At 43.8% G+C, this 17,072-nt stretch overlaps 1 long non-coding RNA gene across 3 annotated transcripts in view; it reads right to left on the bottom strand.

Annotated features, from left to right (window-relative positions):
* Nucleotides 1–344: 344 nt before the first annotated feature.
* The window catches only part of LOC132244221 (uncharacterized), a 28,851-nt gene continuing 12,123 nt past the window's right edge, over nucleotides 345–17,072 (bottom strand). For all 3 annotated transcript variants that reach the window (XR_009455792.1, XR_009455791.1, XR_009455793.1), the window contains 2 exons: nucleotides 16,157–16,279; nucleotides 345–1,539 (listed from right to left, as the gene is read on the bottom strand). This is a non-coding gene — a long non-coding RNA (uncharacterized LOC132244221). The remainder of the gene's footprint in view (nucleotides 1,540–16,156; nucleotides 16,280–17,072) is intronic.

Here is a 17,072-nt window from a genome sequence, read left to right as displayed (position 1 = left end):
TATGAATAGGCTCATGTGACATGGCTGCCTGTGACAGCATTGGACTCAGTGACCCAGGAGATCCTTTCCAGACCTATGATCCTAAAAGTCTTTCTTTCCAGCACAGGATCTACTATTAATGGCAGGCTCCACTGAAGGTTGGGGTGGTCAAGTGGTGAGCCTGATCTTTTTTAATCTCTCTGGAGCCTGCCTGAGCTACGCGGGGGCCTGGTGCTTCCCTCCATAGCTGCAGTGCCCCTGGGACCACCTGGGCTGGGTGCCAGTGGTGTGTGCTGCCTGAGGAGCGCCACTGCTGCGCAGTGAACCACCCCCCCCCCCCCCCCCCCACAGCTCAGGGACCTCTTGGCCTGCTGCCTTGATATTGCTCTCTGTTTTTTTTCCCTGCTTCTGAGCAGATATACTATTTTAGTAGTGAATGAGCCATCCAGAAATTTTCCTTCTCTCCAACTGTCCCTACAAGTACTGCAAACACATGAGGCAACCAATGGCTAGGTTATATCTCCCCAGTCTTCCTGCCCAAGAAAAGTGTTCATATCATGAGGCATTTTATTGATTTTTGTGGGAGGTGTCATAGAATCTGCGACTTCTCAACATGAATAAGAATATCAGGATCTGGCCTTAAATTTTATTTTGCCATCTCTTTCTTTTAATTAAAGTAAATAACTTTTATTTTGTGTAGCTGTGCATAAAATACTTCATCTATCAAACTGCACAACATTAAACTATCTTGTAAAAGAGGAATAGCGTACGAGTGATTACACAAACTATAGGTAATATATGTTGCTGACTCTGATACAGTAATAGGAGTTCATCACTCAATGAATAGGTCAAAATCTGTCAAGACTTGCTCTAGGTCTTCATCATTTTCTTGATGTATGCTAAGCAAAGCAAGCCCAGTAAGGCAGCTCCAAGTCAAATTATTGCTCAGCTAAATCTTTACCATTGTCAGGAGTAGTAAAATGGACTCATTCCAGTGTGGTTTCTATTTATCAGTGTTTTATTGATTCATGTATACCAAAGGAGCATATATGTAATCTGGTTCCTCTTCACTGTCGGGTTGTGATTCAAGAGCTCATGCTATGCTAAATACTTCATGAAAGGAGACTTGAGAACTCAGGGTGGGGAGCTCTGTGTTAGTCGTATTAATCCAGATGATAATAATGGGGATAGTTTTCCACAGGCATGACTGATAGCTAGGTTCCTAATTTGCTTTGACTTTCAATGAGAGTTGAGTATCTAACTGCCATGGATACACCTGGACATCTCCTCCAATAGCCAAATGTCTGCAATTGATGCACACGGAAGCATTTTTGTAAAAAAAAATATTGTTACTGGATTTGCAAATGCCAGGATTTGCAGAAGTGGGGAGAGGTGTCCATTGCTGGGTGTTCACTGTGCTCGTATCAAAAGTCCCTTAAAGCTGTTCCAAACTGGGCACCCAAGAAATTGGTCGCCTTTGAATATCTTAACTTTGGGATGACTTCATGCTTCACTGAAATGCGACCAGTTCTGGCTGGAAGACACGATTGTTAATGAAGCCTGTGGGATGATACACAGCACGTTAGGACTGGAAGTGGAGAAGAAGGGTAGAAAAGAATCTGGTTTATATTTAAAACAAGGTGGATTTTCGGCAGGCAGCACATACCTGCCCAAATTAGACTTGCAGATCCAGACTTAATAGCTGATCCCAAAATTTCAAGCAATTTTTAATGGACATAGGCAGGTAGTGTCAGAGTATTATATCTCCTTCAAAAGCTGGCTTTATTTATTTATTTTTTGGTTCACCTTTTTATTGTACCTGCTGCTTAATGTAAGAATGACAGAAGGTACGATTGTAGCTAATATGCTAGTGACAATAAGACAGAAAAGAAAAAGAAACTTCATCCTTGGTAGCTTCAGGGTTCATTCTAGGTTCTTCAGTTTTTAGTCTGGCTCATCTATTGCTCAAGTCATCTCAACTTTTGCCTGAAACCCAAAATAAAACACCTGGGAGTGCAAGCCCCTGCAAAACAAAGCTGCTAAGTTTTGCACCATTCTAATAATAAGGAAACATGTGTCCTGTGCCCTTCCTCATTATTTATCTCATTACCTCCTGACTTTTCCTTTAGTTCTATAATTTCACAATCTTAAAAGAAAATGGCAAAGAAAAAATAAATTCCTCCTACAGTTCTTCAGCAGATGGAAAGTAATAATGTTTTTCTCATGGTCTCTATTTTTCCCCTTCCTTTACGTGCTCTGGGGAAAGAAAAGACACATCTAAGCACTCAGTACCTGAAGAGAAAAAAAAGTGCTTTTCAAAATTTAGAGATGAATCTGAGTGAAAAAATGGATCCAACTCAACTTGAAGTCTGAGGAAGTTCTCTTTCTGATACGAGCTTCATGATTCTGGCCCTTTTTCTTTTGAGCATGTTATTGCAATCCACTGCAGAGATAGGGTAGGTAAAAAAGACGATTTGGCCTAATAGTTACAGCACCAGGCTATGAATCAGCAAACCAAAACTTACACACCCAGCCCTGTCACTGATCTGTTATGTGCATGATGTTGCTACTTTTCCCAAGATGCTGGGCTGGGATTTCCATTTTCAGTCCAAAGTGGCTGTACAGCACTGTCATATCGGAATGGTAATATTTAATACCTGGCCTGGAGTGGTATAGAAACAATACAAGGACAACTTCACAAGAATTGCATTCAGATTGTGTCGACATTGCTTGAGCTGGTTAAGCTATATTTATACGTGTCCTCTCTTTGCCATTGCTATCTACTTTCCACATGATAAACAAGCACATTTTGGGATGAATAAGTAATACATCTCTGATAGAAACCCTTGACAGAGAATATGGAGGTAAATCACACCTGGGCCCTCTCTTCCCTCCTCCACAAGGCAGGGCACCTGACAGTGTAAATCTCAACCAATAGCTAAGTGGAACCCAAAGAAAGGGAAGCGGAAAGCACCGTTTCCAGCTATGATGCCACTTTTCTATTTTCTCTGTTTGAGACATATGCTGAGACCACTGCCTCTTGCATTGACTACCATTATCCGTTGTTTCCTTGTGCTCCCTATCTGTCTCTACTGTCTCATCTTCTACATAGATTGCAAGCTCTTTGGGACTTGGGACACTGCACCCAGCAAAATAGGATTGTGGTTTGTGACAGGGGCTCCTACACACTAAAGCAGAACAAATCAATTCATTATATTTAATCAATGTGGTATTTTAGGACTCCCTGAAATAGAGCAGTATTATTCTCCCTCTTCTATAGCTGCAAAACTCTACTTGATCATAATCCCCACTTTGAAGCCCATGATGACTTTGAGAGGTGTAGGCTATTGGATCTATCCAAAGAACCTCGTCTGGCTTTAGGGCACTTTAAAATAAGCCTGGAGTCAGCAAGGTCCCAAAGCAGATGCCTAACTTCAGAGAATGGGTGAAAACGTGACTGTATTTCATACTAAACATCTGCTTTAGCACCTTGCTTAACTGGGGCCTCAATAGGGCAGCCAATTCTGACTGATGCTATTCCAGGAGATTTTTTTCCCTCAACGTGACATAATGTCATTAATTGTACTGTTCAACCCGTTCACAATATCCATCTCCCAGATGGCTTCCGATAGTCACCAGGAGACTGATGACGATTCCAGTTGACTCCCAGCCAATCTGAGAAGGTTGGTAACCGTAGACCTCACAGAGGTATTACATGAAAGAGCTGGGAAATTTCCAAATTCTCCTAGATTTCATAGATTTTAGGGTTTGAAGAGACCTGTTAGATCACTGAGTCCAACCCCGTTCCCTGGGCAGGAAAGAGCACTGGGGTCACATGACCCCAGCCACATGTTTTTTTCCAATTTCCTCTTAAATACCTTCAAGGAAGGTGACAACACCACCTCCCTTGCAAGCGTATTCCATATTGTGGCAACCCTTACTGTAAAGAATTGCTTCCTGATGTCCAGTCTAAATTTGCTAAATTTCAATCTAAATTAACCCTATCTAAATTAACACACATCTCCTGAGACTTAGCTGGGTGCAGTAACTAAAAGGCTCCTCTTCCTCTAAAGCTTGGGGTGCCATTCTCTGTGCACTGTTTCAGAAACTTCTTTAATCCTGGTTCTTTTCTCTAAAATGAGCAATGTGGGGTTTTTTGCCATCTGTTTTTTCCCCCAAGGTATATACAATGGTATAATTACATAATTGTTCCTTCCAATTCCCAATGGAGGTGCAAAAAAGGAATCTAGGAATTAAGTGTATCCTGCTTTCAATAATTGCAAGCTTAGGAGTTGTGCACAATATGTTTAGTCTCTCCTGGGACATTTGTGCCAAACAAAAGTGTATGGCTCTAGAAGGGTCACAGCCAGCACGTTTCATTCTAGGTGACATGTTGTACTAGTGAGGAAAGCCTAGTTGTTAGTGTCTTCCTTCCTACAGGGTAAACTTAAGTAAAATATAAAATGTCAAAAGCTAGTATGAAGTATGATATCCCTGTGGGCACTCAGAGTGAATTAAGCACATCAGCAACTGAAGAGCTATCTAAGGCTGCAGACCTTACATTTGAAAAAAAAACGATTACAACTGTTACGTATAAAGACACTCCTACCTAGGGAGCTGCTGCATTTGCTAAGGCAACTGAAAGAGCTTTAGGCTCATAAAACCAAAAAGAAGCTGATTTTAAGCATGGAAATCAGAGGAAAATCCACATAATCTCCATATAAATACTCTGTGGGATTATCCTACAAGGCTACGATCATCATCCTGTACTCACTGTTGCTAACAAGGTGAGGCCCTGCTACTTTGCCCTCTGCTTTGAAGCGAATATGTGTATAGATACCGCTCTGATAACTGCAATAAATGCATCCTTATTCTTTATCTAGTACTTTCCTGGCACTCCTATGCAGGAGGTGCAGTCTTGATGCCTTTGATCAAGCTTATTATGAAAAACAGCCACTTCCCCAAGGAGATTTCCACTGAGGACAAAATGTTTCCACATCAACAGATTTTTTTGCTCCTCATACAGAATTTAATGGAAAACGATGTCCTTGCTCTATAACGCTACAGAAAGGCTCAACAATCAAAGGACAATTCCTCATTCTATATTAAATTCAACAACTCTCTAAATTCTCTTGCATCTTCTTAAGTAACCCAAGTTCCTGTTAAGCTGCACACTTCATCTCCCCAGTCAAGCCTCCAGGCATATCCCCATGTACAAGAACTACAAATGGAAGCCATTGGTTTGTCTACATAAGTTGTTCAATTAAAAAAAAAAACAACAAAAAACAAAACAAAACAAAACAAAAAAAAAACAAATGCTGGTTTCCCGTACAAAAAATGCCTCATAAAGCCAACTAGAAATTTATTTTTCTAATAACCCAGGCACTTTCCAGTCACTCTACCTGCCCTTTACCTCCACTCCCTAGGACAGGGGATCATCTTTTCATTTTGTGTCTGTAAAGCATCTAAGCGCAGTGGGCTTCTGGTTCTTTATTGAGGCTTTCAGCACAAATCATAAGAAAAAAATGGAGTGACTGTCATGTCTATTTTACACGTGGGGAATTGAGGCTCTGGTAGGACATGGATACAGCTACACAACACATGAAGGCGTGATTGCAGCAAAAGGGAGGCAGGACTGCACTGACTTGAGCTTGCATAAGTAATACTAGCAGTGAATGCACAACAGTGCTGGGATGACCATGGGCTATATAAGCTTGATAGAAAACTTGGTAGCAACTCCAGTTGCAAGTCCACAGCGATGCCACCATGTCTTCAGTACTCTTGTTGCCTTTACTTGCCAGATGAAAGCCAGCATAGGCATGACCATTTGTGCTATGCTTGTGCCTTCACTTGCTGCACAGACCTAGCCTTGAGGACCCTTATATACCACCTTACCATGCAGGGAGTTTGCAAGAATTAAAACAAATAAAAAAAAAAGTAAGGCAGCAGAATGATGGGAGCCGTGTAAGCCGGTTAAGTAGACTTCCATCACTATAGCTACCCTAATGTAAACCTTTCAAGATAATCTGGCCTGATGTTTTCTGCTCCAGAGGCAGGAAGACTGTTATTTGTAGGATTTTATTTTAAGCTGCTGGCACCGCTGAAAACTAAGAGAGACACCTAGTATGAAAGCAAAGAAGGTTCTCATGGACTATATTTTATACAAAGGGTAAACTCTGCTGAGTTGATGTCAAGCCTTAATTGTTGTTAACCTCCCCTCCCACTTCAGGTGATTGATGCTCACAAAGAAAAACCTTTTTCCCTTTAGTGTTCTTATGACCTTCTTCCTCCAATATGTGCAAGGATAGAAGAGAAAGATATTCCAAATGTTTGAGAGGCTCCTCACAGCTTGCCCATCTGTCCAGTAAACTGCACGCTGATACAAAGGACGCTTTTCATCTTAAGAATTAGATTGTAGAAAAGGTGCTCTACGAAGACCTACAGAAATACAGTGCTTGTATGATGTGCACTCCGTGTTACTTTTATATCCATGCCAGTTAGTGATCAGACTGCTTCTGTTTTAAGAAATATACAGTGGGCCAAATGTATTCATGAGGGTACCTCTGTTTTAGATAAATGTGTTATGAATGATCCTGGCCTTGTATTTTTCATATTAAAAAAAAAAAAAACAAAAAAAACTGTTTTAAACTTTCCTCTCATTTCCAGTGTTGGCCAGGAGTGATTCCATCAGTGTTAACAGAGGGCACAGGAAGAAATGACACTTTTCAAGTGATCTGGCACCTGAAAGAGCTCTACCAGCCCCGACTTAACATGTGCATGAATGCAGAGGTCAAGGTGCTGAATCTATATATAGAGGGAGATAGAGATGGAGAAATATATATATATAAAACACACTCATATATATAGAGAGATAGAGATATATGAAGAAAGGAATATATAGAGCTAGGGAACTATATAAAGATAAAAATATATAGAGATAGATAAATATAGAGCTAGAGATATATAGAGCTAGACATATATAGATCTAGTGATATATGGATATACATATATAGAGAGATAGAGATATATAGAGCAGGAGATATATGCAGCCAGAGATATACAGAACTACAGATAGACCGATGCACAATATACACATATAGAGATCTAGAGATATATAGAGATACATATATATAGACCTAGAAACATATAGAGCTAGGGAGAAATGGGCATAGAGATATATAAAGCTAGAGATTTATGGAGATACATATATGGAGTTACATATAGAAAGAGCTGGAGATATATAGAGCTAGAGTCATCTGGAGATAGAGATAGACAGAGCTAAAGATATCAGCAGATTAAGATATATAGACTTAGATATATAGAGAGATACAGATGTATAGAGGTAGAATTATATGCATCTAAACATATAGATATAGATGTATGGAGGCAGAGATGTATGGAGCCAGAGATGTAAGGGGCCGGAGATACATGAAGCAAGAAATATATGGGGGCAGAGATATATGGGGCCAGATATAAATAGAGGCAGATATATAAGGAGTGAGAGATATACAAATCTGGAGATATATGGGGACAGAGATGTATGGAACCAGAGATATATGGAGCCAGAGATATATGGGGAGAGAGAGAGATGAGGACAGAAATATATAGAGTGAGAGATATAAGGAGCGAGAGATATAAGAAACCAGAGATATCTGGAGGCAGACACACATGGAGCTAGAGCTATATAGAGCCAGATGTATATGGGGAGAGAGATATATGGGGACAGAGCTATACGGAGCCAGAGATATATGGGGACAGAGATATACAGAGCCAGAGACATACAGAGCCAGAGATATATGGGGACAGAGATATACAGAGCCAGAGATATATGGGGACAGAGATATACAGAGCCAGATATATATAGAGCGAGAGATATATTGGGGAGTGAGATATGTATCGGGACAGAGATATATGGAGCCAGAGATATATGGGGACAGAGATATAATGAGCCAGATATATATAGAGCAAGAGATATATTGGGGAGTGAGATATGTATCGGGACAGAGATATATGGAGCCAGAGATATATGGGAAGAGAGATATATAGAGCAAGGAGATATATGGGGACAGAGATATCTGGAAACATAGATATATGGAGCCAGAGATATATATAGAGAGAGAGATACGGGGACAGAGATATATAGAGCCAGAGATATAAGGAGCCAGAGATATCTGGAGGCAGAGACATATGGAGCAAGAGATATATACAGCCAGATGTATATGGGGAGAGAGATATATGGGGACAGAGATATATACAGCAAGAGATATAAGGAGACAGAGACATATGGGGACAGAGACATATGGAGCCAGAGACATGTGGGGAGAGAGATGTATGGAGCCAGAGATATATGGGAACAGAAAAATAGAGTCAGATATATATGGGGGCAGAGATATATGGGCACGGAGATGTATAGAGCCAGAGATATAGGGTGCCAGAGATATCGAGAGCCAGAGATATACGTGTCAGATATATATGGGGACAGAGATATAAGAAACCAGAATTATCTGGAGGCATAGATATATGGGGACAGAGATATATGGGGACAGAGATAAATAGAGTCAGATAACATGGGGAGAGAGATATATGGGGACAGAGATATATAGAGCCGGAGATACATGGAGGCAGAGATATATAGAACCAGAGATATATGGGGACAGAGATATCTGGAGGCATAGATATATAGAGCCAGAGATATATAGGGAGAGAGATATATGGGGAGAGAGATATATAGAGTGAGAGATATAAGGAGCCAGAGATATATGTGAACAGAGATATAAAGAGCCAGAGATATATTGTGGCAGATAAACAGACTCAGATATATACGGGGACGGAGGTAGAGGGAGCCAGAGATAGAGGGAGCCACAGATATAAGAAACCAGAATTATCTGGAGGCATAGATATAAGGGGACAGAGATATAAGTGGACAGAGATATCTGGAGGGAGAGATGTAAGGAGCCAGAGATATATGGGGACAGAGATGTAAGGAGCCAGAGATATATGGGGACAGAGATATAAAGAGCCAGAGATATATGGGGACAGAGAAATATAGAGTCAGAGATATATGGGGTTGGAAATATCTGGAGGTGTAAATATATGGAGCCAGAGATATATAGAGCCAGAGATATATTGGGGGAGAGAGATATGGGGACAGAGATATATATAGAAAGAGATATAAGGAGCCAAAGATATATGGAGTGAGAGATATAAGAAACCAGAGATATCTGGAGGCAGAGACATATGGAGCAAGAGATATATACAGCCAGATGCATATGGGGGTAGAGATATATGGGGACAGAGATATATAGAGTAAGAGCTATAAGGAGCTGGAGATATATGGGGACAGAGATATAAAGAGCCAGAGATATGTTGTGACAGAGAAATAGAGTCAGATATATATGGGGACGGAGATATATGGGGACAGAGATATAAGAAACCAGAATTATCTGGAGGGATAGATATATTGAGCAAGAGAAATATGGGGACAGAGAGATAAGGGGACAGAGAGATCTGGAGGGAGAGATGTAAGGAGCCAGAGATGTATAGAGCAAGAAATATATGGGGAGTGAGATATACGGAGCCAGAGATATAAAAATACAGACATGTCTGGAGGCAGAGATATAAGGCGCCAGAGATATATAGAGCTAGATATACATTGGGAGAGAGCTATAAGTAGGCAGACATATATGGGGACAGACATATATGGGGAGAGAGATTTATAGAACCAGAGTTATAAGAAACCAGACATATCCGGAGGCAGAGATATATAGACCCAGAGATATAAGGAGCCAGAGATATAAAGAGCGAGAGATATATGGGTACAGAGATTAATAGAGCCAGAGATATATGGGGACAGAGATATACAGAGAGAGGTATATATGTGGAGAGAGATATATGGGGACAGACATATGTGGAGCCAGAGACATATGGGAACAGAGATATGTGGAACCAGAGGTATATGGGGACAGAGGTATATGGGGACAGAGGTATAAGAAACCAGACATAGCTGGAGGCAGAGATATATGGAGCAAGAGATGTAATGAGCCAGATATATACGGAGCGAGAGATACATGGGGAAAGAGATACGAGGAGCCAGGTAGATATGGAGCCAGAGATATATAGAGCCAGAGATATATGGGGAGAGAGATATATGGAGCCAGAGATATAAGGAGACAGCGATATATGGGGACAGAGATATATAGAGCCAGAGATATTTGGGGACAGAGATATAAGGAGCCAGATATAAAAGGGTACAGAGATATATGGAGCCAGAGCTATATGGAGCCAGAGATAGAAGAAACCAGATATATCTGGAGGCAGAGATATCTGGAGCCAGAGATCTAAGGAGCCAGAAATCTATGGGAAGAGAGATATATGGAGCCAGAGATCTATGGGGAGAGGGATAGATGGGGAGAGGGATATAAGAAACCAGAGATATATGGGGACAGAGATACATAGAGCCAGAGATATATGGGGACAGAGATAAACAGAGCTAGAGATATATGGAGACAGAGATATAACAATCAGAAATATCTAGAGGCAGATATATATGGAGCCAAATATATAAGGAGCCAGATATATATGGGGAGAGAGATATTTGGAGCCAGGGTTTTATAGATCCAGAGATATATGTGGACAGATATATATAGAGCCAGAACTATGTGGGGACAGATATTTATAGAACCAGGGATATAAGAAACCAGACATATCCATAGCCAGAGATATATGGAGCCTGAGGTGCATGAGGACAGAGATATATGGTGCCAAAGATATATGGAGCGCGATATATATTGCACCGGAGATATAAGGAGGCAGAGATATAAGGAGGCAGAGATTTCATAGACATTAGGGCTGGAAGGGACCTTGGAAGATCATCGAGTCCAGCCCCCTGCCCAAAGGGCAGGAAGTCAGCTGGGGTCATAGGATCCCAGCAAGATAAGTATCCAGTTTCATCTTGAAGGTGTTCAATGAAGGCGCTTGAACCACCTCCGGTGGCAGGCTGTTCCAGACCTTGGGGGCTCGGACAGTAAAGAAATTCTTATAGATTCATAGATTCATAGATGTTAGGGTCGGAAGGGACCTCAATAGATCATCAAGTCCGACCCCCTGCATAAGCAGGAAAGAGTGCTGGGTCTAAATGACCCCAGCTAGATACTCATCTAACCTCCTCTTGAAGACCCCCAGGGTAGGGGAGAGCACCACCTCCCTTGGGAGCCCGTTCCAGACCTTGGCCACTCGAACTGTGAAGAAGTTCTTCCTAATGTCCAGTCTAAATCTGCTCTCTGCTAGCTTGTGGCCATTGTTTCTTGTAACCCCCGGGGGCGCCTTGGTGAATAAATACTCACCAATTCCCTTCTGTGCCCCCGTGATGAACTTATAGGCAGCCACAAGGTCGCCTCTCAACCTTCTCTTGCGGAGGCTGAAAAGGTCCAGTTTCTCTAGTCTCTCCTCGTAGGGCTTGGTCTGCAGGCCCTTGACCATACGAGTTGCCCTTCGCTGTACCCTCTCCAGGTTATCCGCATCCCTCTTGAATTGCGGCGCCCAGAATTGCACGCAGTACTCCAGCTGCGGTCTGACCAACGCCCGATAGAGGGGAAGTATCACCTCCTTGGACCTATTCGTCATGCATCTGCTGATGCACGATAAAGTGCCATTGGCTTTTCTGATGGCTTCGTCACACTGCCGGCTCATGTTCATCTTGGAGTCCACTAGGACTCCAAGATCCCTTTCCACCTCCGTGCCACCCAGCAGGTCATTCCCTAGGCTGTAGGTGTGCTGGACATTTTTCCTCCCTAGGTGCAGCACTTTGCATTTCTCCTTGTTGAACTGCATCCTGTTGTTTTCTGCCCACTTGTCCAGCCTATCCAGGTCTGCCTGCAGCTGTTCCCTGCCCTCCGGCGTGTCCACTTCTCCCCATAGCTTTGTGTCATCTGCAAACTTGGACAGAGTACATTTCACTCCCACGTCCAAGTCGCTGATGAAGCCATTAAAGAGTATCGGTCCAAGGACCGAACCCTGCGGGACCCCACTGCCCACACCCTTCCAGGTCGAGACCGACCCATCTACCACAACTCTTTGGGTGCGACCCTCTAGCCAATTCGCCACCCACCGAACTGTGCAGTCATCCACATCACAGCCTCTTAATTTGTTCACCAGTATGGGGTGGGATACCGTATCGAAGGCCTTCCTGAAGTCCAGGTATACGACATCCACCCCTCCTCCTGTGTCCAGGCGTTTCGTAACCTGGTCATAGAAAGAGACTAGGTTGGTCAGGCACGATCTGCCCGCCACAAACCCATGCTGGTTTCCCCTCAGCATAATTTGCCCTGCCGGGCTCTCACAAATGTGAGCCTTGATAATTTTTTCAAATACTTTACCAAGGATGGAGGTGAGACTGACCGGCCTATAGTTGCCCGGGTCCTCCTTCCTCCCCTTTTTGAAAATGGGGACCACGTTAGCCCTTTTCCAGTCCTCTGGGACTTGGCCCGTGCGCCACGAGCATTCGAATATTCCTGCCAGTGGCTCTGCAATGACGTCGGCCAGTGCCTTCAGCACCCTCGGATGGAGCCCATCTGGGCCTGCCGACTTAAAGGCATCCAGTTCTTCCAAATGACTCTGCACCACCTCAGGATCTACGCATGGAAGTCTGGCACCTTGCTGCTGCCTCTCTACAACCCCAGTGAGAGACTTGTTGTGCCCCTCGCTTAGGAACACTGAGGCAAAGAACTCGTTGAGGAGTTCAGCCTTGTCCCCCCTATCTGTCACCAATTGTTTCTGCCCATTTAGCAGGGGTCCTATTCCTCCCTGGGCCTTCCTTTTACTCCCAATATATCTAAAAAACAATTTCTTGTTGTCCTTTACTTGGGTTGCCATCCTCAGCTCCATGGTAGCTTTGGCCCGCCTAACTGCCTCCCTACAAGCACGAGCAGAGGAGGTATATTCATCTTTAGTGATCTCACCCTGTTTCCACTTTTTATGTGCTCCCCTTTTGGCCCTTAGGCTGCCCTGGATTTCTCTGGTCAGCCATGGAAGCTTCCTGGCCCCTTTCCCTCTTTTGCCTCGCTCGGGGATCGTCTTGCTTTGTGCCCAAAGGATCGTTTCTTTTAGGCACAGCCACCCTTCTTGGGCACCCATCCCATCAAAACTCCTACTCTGCAGTGCTTCCTTGACATTCTTCCTTATGTCCAGCCTGAAATGGTCTTGTAGTAGTTTGTGACCATTCGACCTCATCATCCCTTGGGGCGCTCTGGTGAACAAACGTTCCCCCAGATACTGGTGGTCACCCCTGATAAACTTGTAGGTGGCCATCAGATCACCCCTGAGCCTGCGCTTTTCCAGGCTAAAGAGCCCCAGGGCTCTCAGCCTGTCATCGTAGGGTCTGCTTCCCTGACCTCTGATCAAGCGCGTGGCTCTTCTCTGGACTCTCTCAAGCTTCTCCACATCCTTTTTGAATTGTGGAGCCCAAAACTGGACACAGTACTCCAGCTGCGGCCTCACTAAGGCCGAGTACCGGGGGAGAATGACGTCCCGGGATTTGCTTGAGAAGCATCTATGGATGCAAGCCAGCGTTTTCGTCGCTTTACTAGCAGCAGCATCACATTGCAGGCTCATGTTCATCTTGTGGTCAATGATGACCCCCAAGTCTCTTTCTTCCATAGTGCTAGCCAACATAGCACTGCCGAGCCTATAAGGATGCTGCAGGTTTTTCTTCCCAAGGTGGAGAACCTTGCATTTATCAGCGTTGAACACCATCAGATTCTCATCCACCCACTTGCTGAGCCTGTCCAGGTCAGCCTGGATCACCCGCCTGTCTTCTGGTGTGGTTGCTTTGCCCCAAAGTTTGGTGCCATCAGCGAACTTGGCCAGTCCGCTTCTGACTCCAGTGTCCACATCATTAATGAAGATGTTGAACAGTATGGGTCCAAGGACAGAGCCCTGGGGGACCCCACTGGTCACAGGACACCACGATGAGTGACTTCCATCAATTACTGCCCTCTGGGTCTGATCCCGGAGCCAATTTTCCAGCCAGTGGATCGTGGAGGACCCAAGGTGACAATTGGCCAGTTTCTCCAAGAGGCGATCATGGGACACCAGATCAAAGGCTTTTTTGAAGTCAAGATATATGACATCAATCTCTTCTCCCTTGTCCAGGTGATAGGTCACCTGGTCGTAGAAGGAAATGAGATTGGTCAAGCAAGACCTACCCGCAACAAACCCATGCTGGCTATCCCTTAAGATGTTGGCGTCAGCCAGTCCATGAAGGATGGCCTCTTTAATAAACTTTTCTAAGATCTTCCCTGGGATAGAAGTCAGGCTGATGGGCCTATAGTTAGCCGGATCCACTTTCCTCCCTTTCTTGAAGGTAGGCACCACATTGGCCTTCTTCCAGACTTCGGGCACTACACCAGAGCACCAAGAGTTTTCAAAGATCCGTGCTAGAGGCTGGGCTATGATGCTCGCCAGCTCCTTGAGTACCCTGGGGTGAAGATTGTCAGGGCCGGCTGACTTGAAGGTATCCAGCTTCTCAAGATGTTCCTTCAGAAAGTCAGCATTAATGGAGGGCAGGGGATCACCCTCACCCGGACTTCCCGGCCCTGTAGCTGGCATGGGTGTCCCATGGGGCTGATGAAAGACCGACGCAAAGTACCTATTTAATAGGTTGGCTTTTTCCTGGGCGTCAGTTGTCAGTTGCCCCATCTGGTTCAGCAGGGGTCCAATGTTGCCCCTGCTTTTCCTCTGGCCTCCCACATATCTGAAAAAGGACTTTTTATTGTCCTTGATGCTCACAGCTAGCTGGAGTTCAGTTGCAGCCTTGGCTTTCCTGGTCTGCTCCCTACAGGACCGGACCAGTGCAGAATAATCCTCCTTGGAGGTGACTCCCATCCTCCATCCTTTGTAGGCCTTTCTTTTTAGCCTCAGGAGATATATTGTGCCTCAGATATATATGGAGCCAGAGATATATGGTGCGAGAAATGTATACAGCCAGAGATATATGGAGCCTGAGATATATGATTTCAGAGATGGATGGAGCCAGAGATTTGTGCAGGCAGAGATAGATGGAGGTTGAAACCTATGGAGCCAGAGATATATAGAGCTTGATATATATGAAGCTGGAGATATATCGAGCTGTCATTTTATGGAACCAGAGATCTATAAAGCCAGAGATATATAGCACAGGACATATATTGATCTGTAGTTTTATAAGACCAGATGTATATGTAGCCAGAGATACATGGAAGCAGGTATATATGTAGCCATGGATATATGGAGCTAGGGATATAGGGATCCAGAGATATACGGAGCCAGAAATATGTAGCGTTGGACAGGTATAGATCTGTACTTTTATGAAACCGAAGTTATATACAGCCAGAGGTATATGGAGCCAGAGGTATATAACGTGTGGGATATATAATGACAGAGATATATGGAGTTGAATATATTTTGCACTGGAGTTGTATGGAACCTGAGATAGACAGACCCAGAGATATATAGACCCAGAGATATATAGCGCAGGGCATATACAGATCTGGAATTTTATGGAACCAGAGATATATGACACCAGAGCTATATGGATATGGAGTTTTATGGAGCCAGACACATATAGAGCCAGAGATCTATAGAGCTGGAATTTTATGGAGCCAGAGATATACAGAGGTGGAGATATATACAGACAGATATATATATATATATATATATATATATAATCAGAGATACATGGTGCCAGAGATACATGGTGCCAGAGATATACAGAGCTGTAATTTTATGGAGCCAGAAATATATGAAGTCATAGGTATATAAAGGCAGAAATATATAGAGCCAGAAATAGATGGAGCCAAATATATAATGAGCTGGAATTTTGTAGAGCCAGAGATATATGGAGCTGGAGATATATGGCTCCATATACAGCTAGAGATATAGGATGCTTGAAGTAAATGGACATAAAGGTATATGGAGACAGAGATAGAGATATATGGAGATATGAGATATATACAGATAAAGATAGATAGAGAGAGAGAGATAGGCACACTGCTGAAGAACTGTTGTTGCTTAGTGGCTTGTTATAGAAGAAAAGGGAACTGCAGTTGTGCAGCCACGTGATCCCAGGCATGCTCTCTCACACAAGACTCATCCTCATTTTCTGACCTACAACCAGAACGTTGCCATAACATGTGGTACATACCTTTCATTAGGAGGTTGGACTTTGCTGGGCGCTGTATGACTTTTGAAAGAAGCCTTGCCATTTTCGTACAGAGAATGAAAGGTACTAGCGAATGGAAGAGATTCACAAATATTGAGGACATCACTGTGAAAGCAAAAAAAAATTGAAAATTACAGCAATTACTGGCAAAGTGCAATTAAAATACTCAGGAAACACCAAAAACGTTTGCTTACAGTAGTATAAATGACTAGCTTCCAAAAAAAAAGGAACAACTTTTAAGCTGTTTTTCAACCACAGTGAGTTTCTGTACATCTGGTCCATAAGCACACTTGAACAGGAAGCACAGGGGCGGGGGTCCCAGGAAGCTGGAGACCTGGGTGAATTTGCACAGCTGTCTGTGAGACCAGCATCGATCCCATGACAAACGTGCACGTGGGAGACTGATCTTTCCCAAAATGGAAGTTCTCTCATCCTCTTGGACCTTGGCACCTTCTGGGCAGAGAGGTACCTATACTTAGCCCTATCAGCTGCAACTCAGCCAAAGGCAGGGTGTATAGCTGCATTTGTACAGACTAAATTAATCCCGAGATCCATAAGCATCCGTAAGGAGCAGTTTACACCATCACATGCTGCTTTCCAGAAACCCTCTGACACTGCACTGAGCCCAGTCTGCTCCATGCAAAAAAGTGCCTTTCGTTTTCCCTTCCTACCTCAGCTGAGATGCCGCCAACTTCAGCCTAACCCTGAGACATCCCCCCCCACCCCACCATGAGAGGGAAGAAAAGGGCTAAAGCCTCAGCTCTGCACCACCCCCAGGCAGGGTGCACTCTGGGCTCCTGTCACCACAGACACCCCCACCCAGAAAATCCCCATGGGGAGATGTCGCCTCTCTACCACCAGCACTTAAGCTAACTGAAAGAGTGCCAGCAGCCTTGGG

This window comes from Alligator mississippiensis, chromosome 11, assembly GCF_030867095.1.
Source record: "Alligator mississippiensis isolate rAllMis1 chromosome 11, rAllMis1, whole genome shotgun sequence".
In the NCBI taxonomy this organism is placed as follows: domain Eukaryota; kingdom Metazoa; phylum Chordata; order Crocodylia; family Alligatoridae; genus Alligator; species Alligator mississippiensis.
This window is presented reverse-complemented; position numbering and strand designations above follow the sequence as displayed.